Raw genomic sequence first — 13650 nt, forward strand, 5'->3', positions numbered from 1 at the left:
AATCACCGACCCATTGCCTACGAGTTTGTGCTACTGCTGTCACTTGTTTTGCTCTGCTGCTGCTGCTACTACTGTTGCTACTGTTGTTACTTGTCTTGTTGTGCTGCTACTGTTGCTACTACTGTCGCTTGCTACTCTTGCTACTTTCTACTGCTGTCACTACCGTTGCTCGTTACACTGTTGTTACTCGCTACTTTGTTGTTACTACGTTGCTTGCAGATACTAATCTTTCAGGTGTGGTTGAATCTAACAATTCAACTGCTAACACTTGAGAGTATTCTCTCACCTCCCGTCGTGCGAATCAACAAATTTGGGTCGAATACTCGACCCTCGAAAACTGTTGCGAACCCACGCGCTGGTTGGCCATCAACAACATTCTTCTAGTTTCGTTGCCGGGGAGTGCTAGCAGCATTCTTCTGGTACCGTCGCAAAGGGGAAGAACAGTTGACATCAAGCATTGTTCTGGCACCATTGCCAGGGATTGCAATCACCACTCCCGGAGATGACCATAGTATGAGGAGTTCATGTATTCACTATCTGCTAATGCTTTGTTCCGGTTCTATATTAAAAGGAGACCTTAATATCCCTTAGTTTCCATTAGGACCCCGCTGGCATGTCAGGGGTGGACAAAAGATGTCATGCACGTTCTTTTCCATAAGCACGTATGACTAAATACGAAATACATGCCTACATTACATTGACGAACTGGAGCTAGTTACATATTACCCTATGTTATAACTGTTACATGATGAATCTCATCCGACATAATTATCCGTCACCGATCCAATGCCAGGAGCTTTTGCTGTACTGGTCCTTGCTAAGTTACTTTACCGCTACTACTGTCACTACTGCTGTTGTCACTACTGCTACTGTTACCGGTGCTACCGTTACTATCACACTACTTTGCTACTAAAACTTTGCTGCACTTACTAAGTCTTTCAGGTGTGGTTGAATTGACAACTCAACTGCTAATACTCGATAATATTATTTGGCTCCCCTTGTGTTGAATCAATAAATTTGGGTTGAATACTCTACCCTCGAAAACTGTTGCGATCCCCTATACTTGTGGGTTATCAATACCTTTTTCTGGCGCCGTTGCCGGGGAACGTAGCTCTATTCTCTAAGTCACTTGGGATTTACGTCTGTTGATCACTATGAGGAATCCGAGAGATCCAAAAACTGAAGTCTTGCCCTCAACTACGAGGACAGGTAAGGAATTGCCATCTCGCTCTGCACTTGATTCACCTTCACTTATGAGTAAATTTGCGACACCACCACCTATTGGTAATTCTGATATGTCGCATGTGCTTGATGATGCTACTTATGATATCCATGATGCTTATGATGACGCTTTGCTTGATAATGATATGCCACTGGGTGAATTTCTTGATGCACAAATTGCTAGAGTTACTGCTGAATGTGATGATACTTCTGAAACTGATGAAATTATTGAAGTGGAACTTGTTGTTACACCTGTTAGACCTAGCTCTCCTAGATATGAATTGCCTGATATACCTGACGGTTATGTTATGGAGGGAGAGGTAGCTGAAGACTTTCTTGCTTGTAAGGATAGCTATGATCTTGAAAATTTATTACGCAAGTGGAAACAAAAATCTGTGAATGCTAGAATGAAATATGATCCTAAGTTTGCTACTTCGCCCATCTTTGTTACTGATAAGGATTATGAATTCTCTGTCGATCCTGACTTAATCACTTTGGTTGAATCTGATCCTTTTCATGGTTATGAGTCTGAAACGGTTGTAGCACATCTTACTAAACTGAATGATATAGCCACCATATTCACGAATGAGGAAGAAATTCGCCATTACTATATCCTTAAGTTGTTTCCTTTCTCACTAAAGGGTGATGCTAAAACTTGGTTTACTTCTCTTGCTCCTAGTTGTGTGCGTAGTCCCCAGGATATGATATACTACTTCTCTAAGAAATATTTTCCTGTCCATAAGAAACAAGCTGCCTTGCAGGATATATATAACTTTGTGCAAGTTGAAGAAGAGAGTCTCCCACAAGCTTGGGGGAGGCTTGTCCAGTTACTGAATGCTTTGCTTGATCACCCTCTTGAGAAAAATGAAATACTTGATATCTTTTATAATGGACTAACCGATGCTTCTAGGGACCACCTAGATAGTTGTGCTGGTTGTGTTTTCAGGGAACGAACTATGGAACAAGCTGAAATTTTATTGAATAATATCTTGAGCAATTATAATGCTTGGACTATTCCCGAACCACCTCTGAAGCCAACTCCGAAGAAAAGAGCTATTTTATTCCTCTGTCCTGAAGATATGCAAGAAGCCAAGAAATCTATGCAAGAGAAAGGTATTAAATCTTAAGATGTTAAGAATCTACCACCTATCGAAGAAATACATGGTCTTGGTAACCCGACACAGGTAGTAGAGCTAAATTATCTTTGTAGATCCAATGAGAGTGATATTCCATATGATAAACCTGCTAGCTTATGCTTAGATGAATTTGATAACTTTTGCCAAACAACAAAGTTTTAATGATTATGTTAGCAGACAATTGAAACAAAATGCGTGTATGATTAATCATATAAGTGCTTGTGTGGATAGAAATATCAATGATCTTAATATTTTCGGTAAACATGCTTCTATGGTCACTACTCAAGTAGAACAAGTACTTAAGGCTCAAAAAGACTTGCTTAATGAGTTGAATGACAATTCTGTTAGAGTTGTCACTAGAGGTGGTAGAATGACTCAGGAACCTTTGTATCTTGAGGGCCATCCTAATAGAATTGAACAAGATTCTCAAGGAGTTAACACGGATGCACCTAGTCATCCTGGTAATAGGAAGAAAAAGAAAGATGATATGAACTTGCATCATAGCAAACCTGCTGCTGTTACACCCGAGAATCCAAATAATGTCTCTATTTCTGATGCCGAAACACAATCTGGTGATGAACATGAGCCTAGTGAAAATATTGATAATGGTGTTCATGTTGATGCTCAACCTTGTAATGATAAGGATGTGGAGATTGAACCTGATCTTGATAACCCACAACCTAATAACAAGAGATATGATAAGAACGATTTTATTGCTAGGAAGCATGGTAAAGAAAGAGAACCATGGGTTCAGAAACCCATGCCCTTTCCTCCCAAACCATCCAAGAAAAAGGATGATGAGGATTTTGAGCGCTTTGTTGAAATGATTAGACCTATCTTTTTGCAAATGTGTTTGACTGATATGCTTAAAATGTCTCCTTATGCTAAGTACATGAAAGATATTGTGACTAATAAAAGGAAGATACCTGAGGTTGAGATTTCCACCATGCTTGCTAATTACACCTTCAAGGGTGGGACTCCTAAGAAACTAGGTGATCCCGGAGTGCCCACTATACCTTGCTCCATTAAAGGAAATTATGTTAGAACTACTTTATGCGATCTTGGAGCCGGTGTTAGTCTTATGCCTCTCTCTTTATATCGTAGACTTGAATTGGATGAGTTGACACCTACTGAAATGTCTTTGCAAATGGCCGACAAATCAACTCCTTTTCCTATCAGCATTTGCGAGGATGTGCCTGTTGTGGTTGCTAACGTTACTATCTTAACGGACTTTGTTATTCTGGATATTCCCGAGGATGATGCCATGGTGGTCATCCTTGGAAGACCCTTTTTAAACACTGCAGGGATTGTTATTGATTACAACAAAGGTAATGTCACTTTCCATGTCAATGGTAATGGGCACACGGTGCACTTTCCGAAGAAACAATATCGAGTTCATTGCATCAATGCTACTGAAAAATCTTCATCGATTATTATTGGAAGCTTTGAATGCCGTATACCTACTGTCAAGATGAAGTACGATTTACTTGTTGGGGATATGCACATCCCAGTTGAGGTAACCTAGTGATTATTCGAAAATTCTCTGGTTTTATGTGATTTGAAAAAAGTTTGTCAAGGAGACTTGATCAACCTCATTGACGGATTTCTTTTGATGACCATGAGATGGATGAATCTAGGGGTCACAACCTTCGGTTCCCAACTTTTACTTTCTGTTGTTTAGAAGAAAATTAATAAATTTAGCTTTATTTTCCTGTTTCCCGCGTTTTCCGTTCAATAGAAAAGTGACCCAAAAATAAAAGTTCTCCAAATACCATGGAATTCAAGTATGATTTTTTTCTGGAATATTTGAAAATTTCTGAGATAGAAAGCTAGTCAGGGGATGCGCCAGTGGGCCACAAGCCCAGAAGGCGCCCCCCTGGGCACGCCTGGCATGCTTGTGGGCCCCACGTGGCACCCTCCACTTATTCCAGCTCCCATCTCCTTCGTCTACCTCCAGAAAAAAATCATTCCACAGCTCAAACCCGTGTTCTTGCTCTTTGTGCTGCATTTTTCGATCTCCTTGTGCAAAGCGCCATTCACCAAACTATTTTGGGGAATTGTTCCTTGGTATTTGACTCCTCCATTGGTCCAAATAGTTATTGTTCTAGTGCTTTATTCGTTGCATATTTTTGCTGCCTTGGTGACCCTGTTCTTGAGCTTTGCATGTTAATTTTAGTTGGTCCCAAGTAGTTTTGATGCATGTTATGGCCTCTAGGCACTTGTAGGAGTAGTTGCTATGAGTTTTGTTGAGCCTTGTTCACTTTTCTTTCGAGTCAATAAAAATTTCAGAAAAAGAAGATGTTCAGGAAAAACTATCATGGTGGTTCATCAAGCAAAAGGGGTCCCTGTCTCGCGATTCGGGAGCCCGATCCTTATCAGCCGAGGAGCGCACATGTGCAACCATGTGAATGGCCTTCCAATGAATTCATGATTGATGCAAGTTTCAAGGACGAGTTTGATACATTTGCTCACAACGCCAGGCTCGAATAATTCATCTCCAATAAATGTGAACAATATACTACACTCACTGCCTCTTTTGTTCGTAGATTCAAATTTTCAGTTGGCCGTGACATATCCATACAGTTTGATCTTTATGAAAAATCGTATACCATGGATTTAGAGGATTTTAATAGAATTTGCAAGATACCTGATTGGGGTAGTCCCAATGACCCTCCTAAATCTTTGGTTAGAGATTTTATTTCTAGTATAACTGTTGGAGAAACTAGAGATATTACGCATGCTACCATGGGGAGCATTCATTTTCCTACCTTACATTATTTTGCCCTCTTCATATGTAGATGCATTAACGGCAAGCATGAGCATTGTCACCTCTGCGCACCTGACCTTAGTATTCTTAAGAGCGCAGTAACGGGTGATAGAAGTTTCAACATGGGAGCTATAATTGCGAGGAGGCTAAATAATAATGCTAATGAAGGGGAATTCTTTGGTGGGATCTATGCCACTCGCATAGCAAATTTTCTTGGAATACCCATCCACACAGGAGATCCCCCGCACCATACAGATTTCCTTGATTGCGCCGCTATGATGCGTTATCAGTTCCTTGAGAGGGATAATGAATCCCTCCTATACCGGTTAATATTTAACCGACAACATGTTTTCCATATTACCATTCCTGCTCCTGCCTTCTTTGACTTTCAGGGAAAACGGAGATATTACATAACCACAGGAGAGGCAGAGGAGTATGAGAGGGAGGCGAAGGCTGCTCGCCTCCGTGAGGCAGCTATTCAGGCGGTAGCTGCCGCGTTCCCGTACAACCCCCATTATGATTTTGGATATCGCCCGGACCAGTCGTGGGAGTAGACAAACTTAGGCCAAAAGCCTAAGCTTGGGGGAGTACATGTTTCTCACCGACTTTATATTTATGCTCACACATTCACTTTGATAGTCGGTGTTCACACTTTGCCATTGTATTATCCATGCTAGTTTATTTCTTTTTCTCGCTTTCTTCTCGTGTGTTTGTTTAAACTGAGGAAAACAAAAACAAAAAGTTGTAAGTTTACTTTCCAGCTTGCTTAGTGGTAATTAAAGAGAAAACCCAAAAAGATTTCATGTTCTTCTTTTGCTTGTTGGGAGCTTTCCCGTGTGAATAGTTTTCTTTTTCTTTGGGTCAAGGTAGAAGACCATGATTAAAATGTTTAGTGTCTCTCATTTGCATAATTGTTTATCCGTCAGAGAGCCCGTATTAATTTGTCTTCTCCTCTGAGTTTGCTTGCAGATTCCAGCTTAGTCCAATGCACGAACACTCTCATTATTATTCACATCATTCGGTCGTGCAAGTGAAAGGCAATAATGACGATATATGATGAAGTGACTGAGCCTGGAAAATCTGGTATGAACTCAACCTATTTTGTTTTTGTAAATATGACTAGCTCATCGTTCCTAATTCAGCATTGTTATGAGAGAAACATGTTTGCAATGACAACTTAGAGATCATAGTTTGTGATGCCATGCTTAATTAGCTAGGAGCTTATAATGGTTTGTCTTGGATGCCAACATGAATTTCAAGATGATTATGATGTAGTATGATAGGATGGTATCCTCCTTTGAATGATTCAAGTGGCTTGACTTGGCACATGTTGACGCATGTAGTTGAAACAAAATCAACATAGCCTCTATGATATTCATGTTTATGGTGATTTATATCCTACTCATGCTTGCACTAAACATTGGTTAATTTCAATGCATATTGATGACTGTTGTTGCTCTCTAGTTGGTCGCTACCCAGTCTTTTGCTAGCCTTCACTTGTACAAAGCGGGAATACTGTGTGTGCATCCACTTCCATAAACCCTAAGTTGTTCCATATGAGTCCACCATACCTACCTATATGCGGTATCTACCTGCCGTTCCAAGTAAATTTGCATGTGCCACTCTTTAAACCTTCAAATAATAATCTCCTTTGTATGCCCGAACCGCTCATGTGGTGACAAGGGGAGGTCAGTATCTTCCATGCTAGGCGTGTTATCCTTGATACGTGTTTATTCACTATCACTCACGAGAAAAGGGCCGGTAATCGGAATGCCCAGTTCCATGCTCAAATCGAAAATATAATTGCAAACAAAACTCCCCCTGGATTATTGTTGGTATGGACGGCACCACGGGATTCGGCTAGTCGTGGAGTGTGATTGATAGGTGGTGGGGGAGTCAAAACTTTACTTTTCTGTTTGGGAACCACCTGTAATATGTGTAGCATGGAAGATGGTGAAAACTCTTGGTCATCGCGTTGACAATGAAAGCATGCCACCCAAAATTATTTATCTCTGTTTTAAAAAGCTTGAACTCTGGCACCTCTGCAAATCAATGCTTCCCTCTGCGAAGGGCCGATCTATTTACGTTTATGTTGAGTCATCCTCTTCTTATTAAAAAGCACCAGTTAGAGAGCACCTCCGTCATTTTTATGCTTTGCTATTAATTGATATTGATTATGACTGTGACTGGATCTTCTTTGCCATGAATTACAATGTTCAGTCACTCCTTGGTCTTTGAAGGTGCTCTGCATTTATGTTTTGCGGTCTCAGAAAGGGCTAGCGAGATACCATCTGTTCATATTGTATTATGATTGTTTTGATTGAAGTGTTGACGTTTGAAACTTATTATTATTGCTCGCTAGTTGATTATGCCATTGATATGAGTACATCATGAGACCTAATTGTTATTGCTTATGTGGTTAGCTTATGATCTTGCTGAAAATCCGAATATGAGTTAGACATAATTACTACAACAAGGTCAAACAGAATTCGTAAAAGTTTTTCTTTTGTCTCTTTCAGTTTGTCAACTGAATTGCTTGAGGACAAGCAAGGCTTTAAGCTTGGGGGAGTTGATACATCTCCATCGGATCTACTTTTCCGAACTCTTTTGCCCTTGTTTTGGACTCTAATTTGCATGATTTGAATGGAACTAACCCGGACTAACGGTGTTTTTAGCAGAATTGCCATGGTGTTGTTTTTGTGCAGAAATAAAAGTACTCGGAATAACCTGGAAACTTACGAAGATTTCTTGTGGAATATATAAAAAAATACTGGCGCAAGAATTACCTGAAGACACGGAGCCAGAAGCCCACAAGCCCAGGAGGCGCCCCCCTACGGCGCGCCTAGCAAGCTTGTGGGGGCCACGTAGCTCCGCAGCCTCCAACTCCAACTCTATAAAGTCTCTCTCGCACGGGAAAAATTAAGGGAGAAGAGTTCATCACGTTTCACGACATGGAGCCGCCGCCACCACGCGTATGTGGTCGGGCTGCCGTGGCAAAGTTGTCTCACATCAGCCCTAATACCTCAGTATATATAGGAGGGAGGGGAGGGGCCTTGCCATGAGGCTCAAGGAGCCCCAAGGGGTTCGGCCGAAGGGGGGAGGAGGAGTCCTCCTCCAATCCTAGTCCAACTAGGATTGGAAAGTGGAGTCCTTCTCTCTTTCCCCACTTCCCTTTTTTTCTTTTCTCTTTGATTTTCTCTTATCCTGCGCAGGGGCCTTCTTGGGCTTGCCCACCAGCCCACTAAGGGCTAGTGCGGCACCCCTAAGGCCTATGGCCTTCCCCGGGGTGGGCTGCCCCCCCCCCCCACCGGTGAACATCTGGAACCCATTCGTCACTCCCGGTACATTCCCGGTAATGCCGAAAACTTTCCGGTAATCAAATGAGGTCATCCTCTATATCAATCTTCTTCTTCGGACCATTCTGAAAACCCTCATGACGTCTGTGATCTCATCCGAGACTCCGAACAACATTCGGTAACCAACCATATAACTCAAATACGCATACAACAACGCCGAACCTTAAGTGTGCAGACCCTATGGGTTCAAGAACTATGCAGACATGACCCGAGGGACTCCTCGGTCAATATCCAATAGCGGGACCTGGATGCCCATATTGGATCCTACATATTCTACGAAGATCTTATCGTTTGAACCTCAGTGCCAAGGATTAATATATTCCCGTATGTCATTCCCTTTGTCCTTCGGTATGTTACTTGCCCGAGATTCGATCGTCAGTATCCGCATACCTATTTCTATCTTGTTTACCGGCAAGTCTCTTTACTCGTTCCGTAATAGAAGATCCCATGACTTACAATAAATCACATTGCTTGCAAGGCTTGTGTGTGATGTTGTATTACCGAGTGGGCCCCGAGATACCTCTCCGTCACGCGGAGTGACAAATCCCAGTCTCGATCCATACTAACTCAACGGACACCTTCGGAGATACCTGTAGAGCATCTTTAGATCTCATGGTCATAGGAATAAATACTTGACACGTAGAAAATAGTAGCAACAAAATGACACGATCAACATGCTACGTCTATTAGTTTGGGTCTAGTCCATCACATGCTTCACCCAATGATGTGATCGAGTTATCAAGCAACAACACCTTGTACATAGTGAGAAGACCCTGACTATCCTTGATCAACTAGCTAGCCAACTAGAGGCTTGCTAGGGACAGTGTTTTGTCTATGTATCCACACATGTATCTAAGTCTTCATTCAATACAATTATAGCATGGATAATAAACAATTATCTTGATATAGGAACTATAATAATAACTTATTTTTCATTGCCTCTAGGGCATAATTCCAACAGTCTCCCACTTGCACTAGAGTCAATAATCTAGCCCTCACAGCACCATGCGAATTACATTGTAATAAATCTAAGCCCTTATAGCTTGGCGGCAGTGATTGAAGAATTCTGTCAGTGATAGCCTCTTGCGGGAGTTCAATCCCCAGCTCAGCTAGACGGTTTGAGTACCTCAGACATTTTGAGCACATGTTCACTGACAGACGAATTATCCTCCATCTTTCAAGCATAGAATTTATCGGAGGTCTCATACCTCTCGATCCAGGCGTTCTTCTGAAAGATAAACTTCAACTCCTGGTACATCTCATATGCTCCATGATGCTCAAAGCGACGTTGAAGTCCCAACTCTAAGCCATACAAGACTGTACATTGAACTACTGAGTAGTCCTCCTTACGTGTTAACCAAGCGTTCTTAACATCTTGGTCAGCCGTAGAGGGTGGTTCATCTCCTAGCGCAACATTAAGGATATAATCCTTCTTCCCAGCTTGCCGGAGCAACTTAAGATTATGAGCCCAGTCTACAAAGTTGCTTCCATCATCTTTCAACTTAGCTTTCTCTAGGAACGTATTAAAATTCAGGGTGACTGTCGCGTGGGCCATTGATCTACAACACAAATATATTCAAAGTGGACTTAGACTATGTTCAAGATAATTAGAGTTTAACTTAATCAAATTACTTGCTAAACTCCCACTCAAAAAGTACATCTCTCTAGTCATTTGATTGGTTCATGATCCAATTCCACTAGCTCAAGTCCGATCATCACGTGAGTTGAGGATAGTTTCAGTGGTAAGCATCCCTATGCTAATCATATAAACTATATGATTCATGATCGACCTTTCGGTCTCATGTGTTCCAAGGCCATGTCTGCACATGCTAGACTCGTCAAGCTTAACCCGAGTGTTCCGCGTGTGCAACTGTTTTGCACCCGTTGTATGTGAACGCTGAGTCTATCACACCCGATCATCACGTGGTGTCTCGAAACAACGAACTGTAGCAACGGTGCACAGTCGGGGAGAACACAATTTCGTCTTGAAATTTCAGTGAGAGATCACCTCATAATGCTACCGTCGTTCTAAGCAAAAGAAGGTGCATAAAAGGATTAACATCACATGCAATTCATAAGTGACATGATATGGCCATCATCACGTGCTTCCTGATCTCCATCAACAAAGCACCGGCACGATCTTCTTGTCACCGGTACCACACCATGATCTCCATCAACGTGTCGTCATCGGGGTTGTCGTGCTACTCATGCTATTACTACTAAAGCTACATCCTACCAATATAGTAAACGCATCTGCAAGCACAAACATTAGTTTAAAGACAACCCTATGGCTCCTGCCGGTTGTCGTAGCATCGACGTGCATGTCGATATTAACTATTACAACATGATCATCTCATACATCCAATATATCACATCACATCGTCGGCCATATCACATCACAAGCATACCCTGCAAAAACAAGTTAGACGTCCTCTAATTGTTGTTGCATGTTTTACGTGGTGACCATGGGTATCTAGTAGGATCGCATCTTACTTACGCAAACACCACAACGGAGATATATGAATTGCTATTTAACCTCATCCAAGGACCTCCTCGGTCAAATCCGATTGAACTAAAGTTGGAGAAACCGACACTCGCAAGTCATCTTTGAGCAACGGGGTTGCTCGTAGCGATGAAACCAGTCTCTCGTAAGCGTACGAGTAATGTTGGTCTGAGCCGCTTCGATCCAACAATACCGCGGAATCAAGAAAAGACTAAGGAGGGAAGGAAATCGCACATCACCGCCCACAAAAACTTTTGTGTTCTACTCGAGATGACATCTACGCATGAACCTAGCTCATGATGCCACTGTTGGGGAACGCCGCATGGGAAACAAAAAATTGCCTACGCGCACGAAGACCTATCATGGTGATGTCCATCTATGAGGGGGATTTCAGATCTACGTACCCTTGTAGATCGCACAGCAGAAGCGTTAATAAACGCGGTTGATGTAGTGGAATGTCCTCACTTCCCTCGATCCGCCCCGCAAACCGTCCCACGAACCGTCCCGCGATCCGTCCCACGATCCACTCCGATCTAGTGCCGAACGGACGGCACCTCCGCGTTCAGCACACGTACAGCTCGACGATGATCTCAACCTTCTTGTTCCAGCAAGAGAGACGGAGAGTTAGATGAGTTCTTCGGCAATGTGACGGCACTCCGGAGGTTGGTGGTGATCTAATCTCAGCAGGGTTCCGCCCGAGCTCCGCAGAAACGCGATCTAGAGGAAAAACCGTGGAGGTATGTGGTCGGGCTGCCGTGGCAAAGTTGTCTCAAATCAGCCCTAATACCTCAGTATATATAGGACGGAGGGGAGGGGCATTGCCTTGAGGCTCAAGGATCCCCAAGGGGTTAGGCCGAAGGGCGGAGGAGGAGTCCTCCTCCAATCCTAGTCCAAGTAGGATTGGAAGGTGGAGTCCTTCTCTCTTTCCCCACTTCCCCTTTTTTCTCGTTGATTTTGTCTTATCCTGCGCAGGGGCCTTCTTGGGCTTCCCCCCCACACCACTAAGGGATGGTGCGGCACCCCTAAGGCCTATGGGCTTCCTCGGGGTGGCCTGCCCCCCCCCCCCCCGGTGAACATCCGGAACCCATTCATCACTCCTGCTACATTCCCGGTAATGCCGAAAACTTTCCGGTAATCAAACGAGGTCATCCTATATATCAATCTTCGTCTCTGGACCATTCTGGAAACCATCGTGACATCTGTGATCTCATCCGGGACTCCAAACAACAATCGGTAACCAACCATATAACTCAAATACGCATAAAACAACGCCGAACCTTAAGTGTGCAGACCCTGCGGGTTCGAGAACTATGCAGACATGACCCGAGGGACTCCTCGCTCAATATCCAATAGCGGGACCTGGATGCCCATATTGGATCCTACATATTCTATGAAGATCTTATCGTTTGAACCTCAGTGCCAAGGATTCATATAATCCCGTATGTCATTCCCTTTGTCCTTCGGTATGTTACTTGCCCGAGATTCGATCGTCAGTATCCGCATACCTATTTCAATCTCGTTTATCGGCAAGTCTATTTACTCGTTTCGTAATACAAGATCCCGTGACTTACAATAAGTCACATTGCTTGCAAGGCTTGGGTGTGATGTTGTATTACCGAGTGGGCCCCGAGATACCTCTCCGTCACACGGAGTGACAAATCCCAGTCTTGATCCATACTAACTCAACGGACACCTTCGGAGATACCTGTAGAGCATATTTATAGTCACCCAGTTACGTTGCGATGTTTGATACACACAAAGCATTCCTCCGGTGTCAGTGAGTTATATGATCTCATGGTCATAGGAATAAATACTTGACACGCAGAAAACAGTAGCAACAAAATGACACGATCAACATGCTACGTCTATTTGTTTTGGTCTAGTCCATCACATGATTCACAAAATGATGTGATCCAGTTATCAAGCAACAACACCTTGTACATAGTCAGAAGACCCTGACTATCCTTGATCAACTGGCTCGCCAACTAGAGGCTTGTTGGGACAGTGTTTTATCTATATATCCACACATGTATCTAAGTCTTCATTCAATACAATTATAGCATGGATAATAAACGATTATCTTGATATAGGAATTATAATAATAACTTATTTATCATTGCCTCTAGGGCATAATTCCAACATGTTCTTCCTCTGGAGGGCAGATCTGGAGTCCGTTCTAGGCTCCGGAGAGGGGAAATCGACGCCGTCGTCATCACCAACCATCCTCCATCGCCAATTCCATGATGCTCTTCATCGTTCGTGAGTAATATCATCATAGGCTTGCTGTACAGTGATTGGTTGGATGAGATCTATCATGTAATCGAGTTAGTTTTGATGGGGTTTGATCCCTAGTATCCACTATGTTCTAAGATTAATGTTGCTACTACTTTGCTAGCCCTATGCTTAATGCTTGTCACTGGGGCCCGAGTGCCATGATTTCACGTCTGAACCTATTATGTTTTCATCAATATATGTGTGTTCTTGATCCTATCTTGCAAGTTGTAGTCACCTACTATGTGTTATGACCCGGCAACCCCGGAGTGACAATAGCCGGAACCACTCCCGGAGATGACCATAGTATGAAGAGTTCATGTATTCACTATGTGCTAATGTTTTGTTCCGGTTCTCTATTAAAAGGAGACCTTAATATCCCTTAGTTTCCATGAG

Source organism: Hordeum vulgare, chromosome 3H (assembly GCF_904849725.1).
Source record: "Hordeum vulgare subsp. vulgare chromosome 3H, MorexV3_pseudomolecules_assembly, whole genome shotgun sequence".
Taxonomy (NCBI): domain Eukaryota; kingdom Viridiplantae; phylum Streptophyta; class Magnoliopsida; order Poales; family Poaceae; genus Hordeum; species Hordeum vulgare.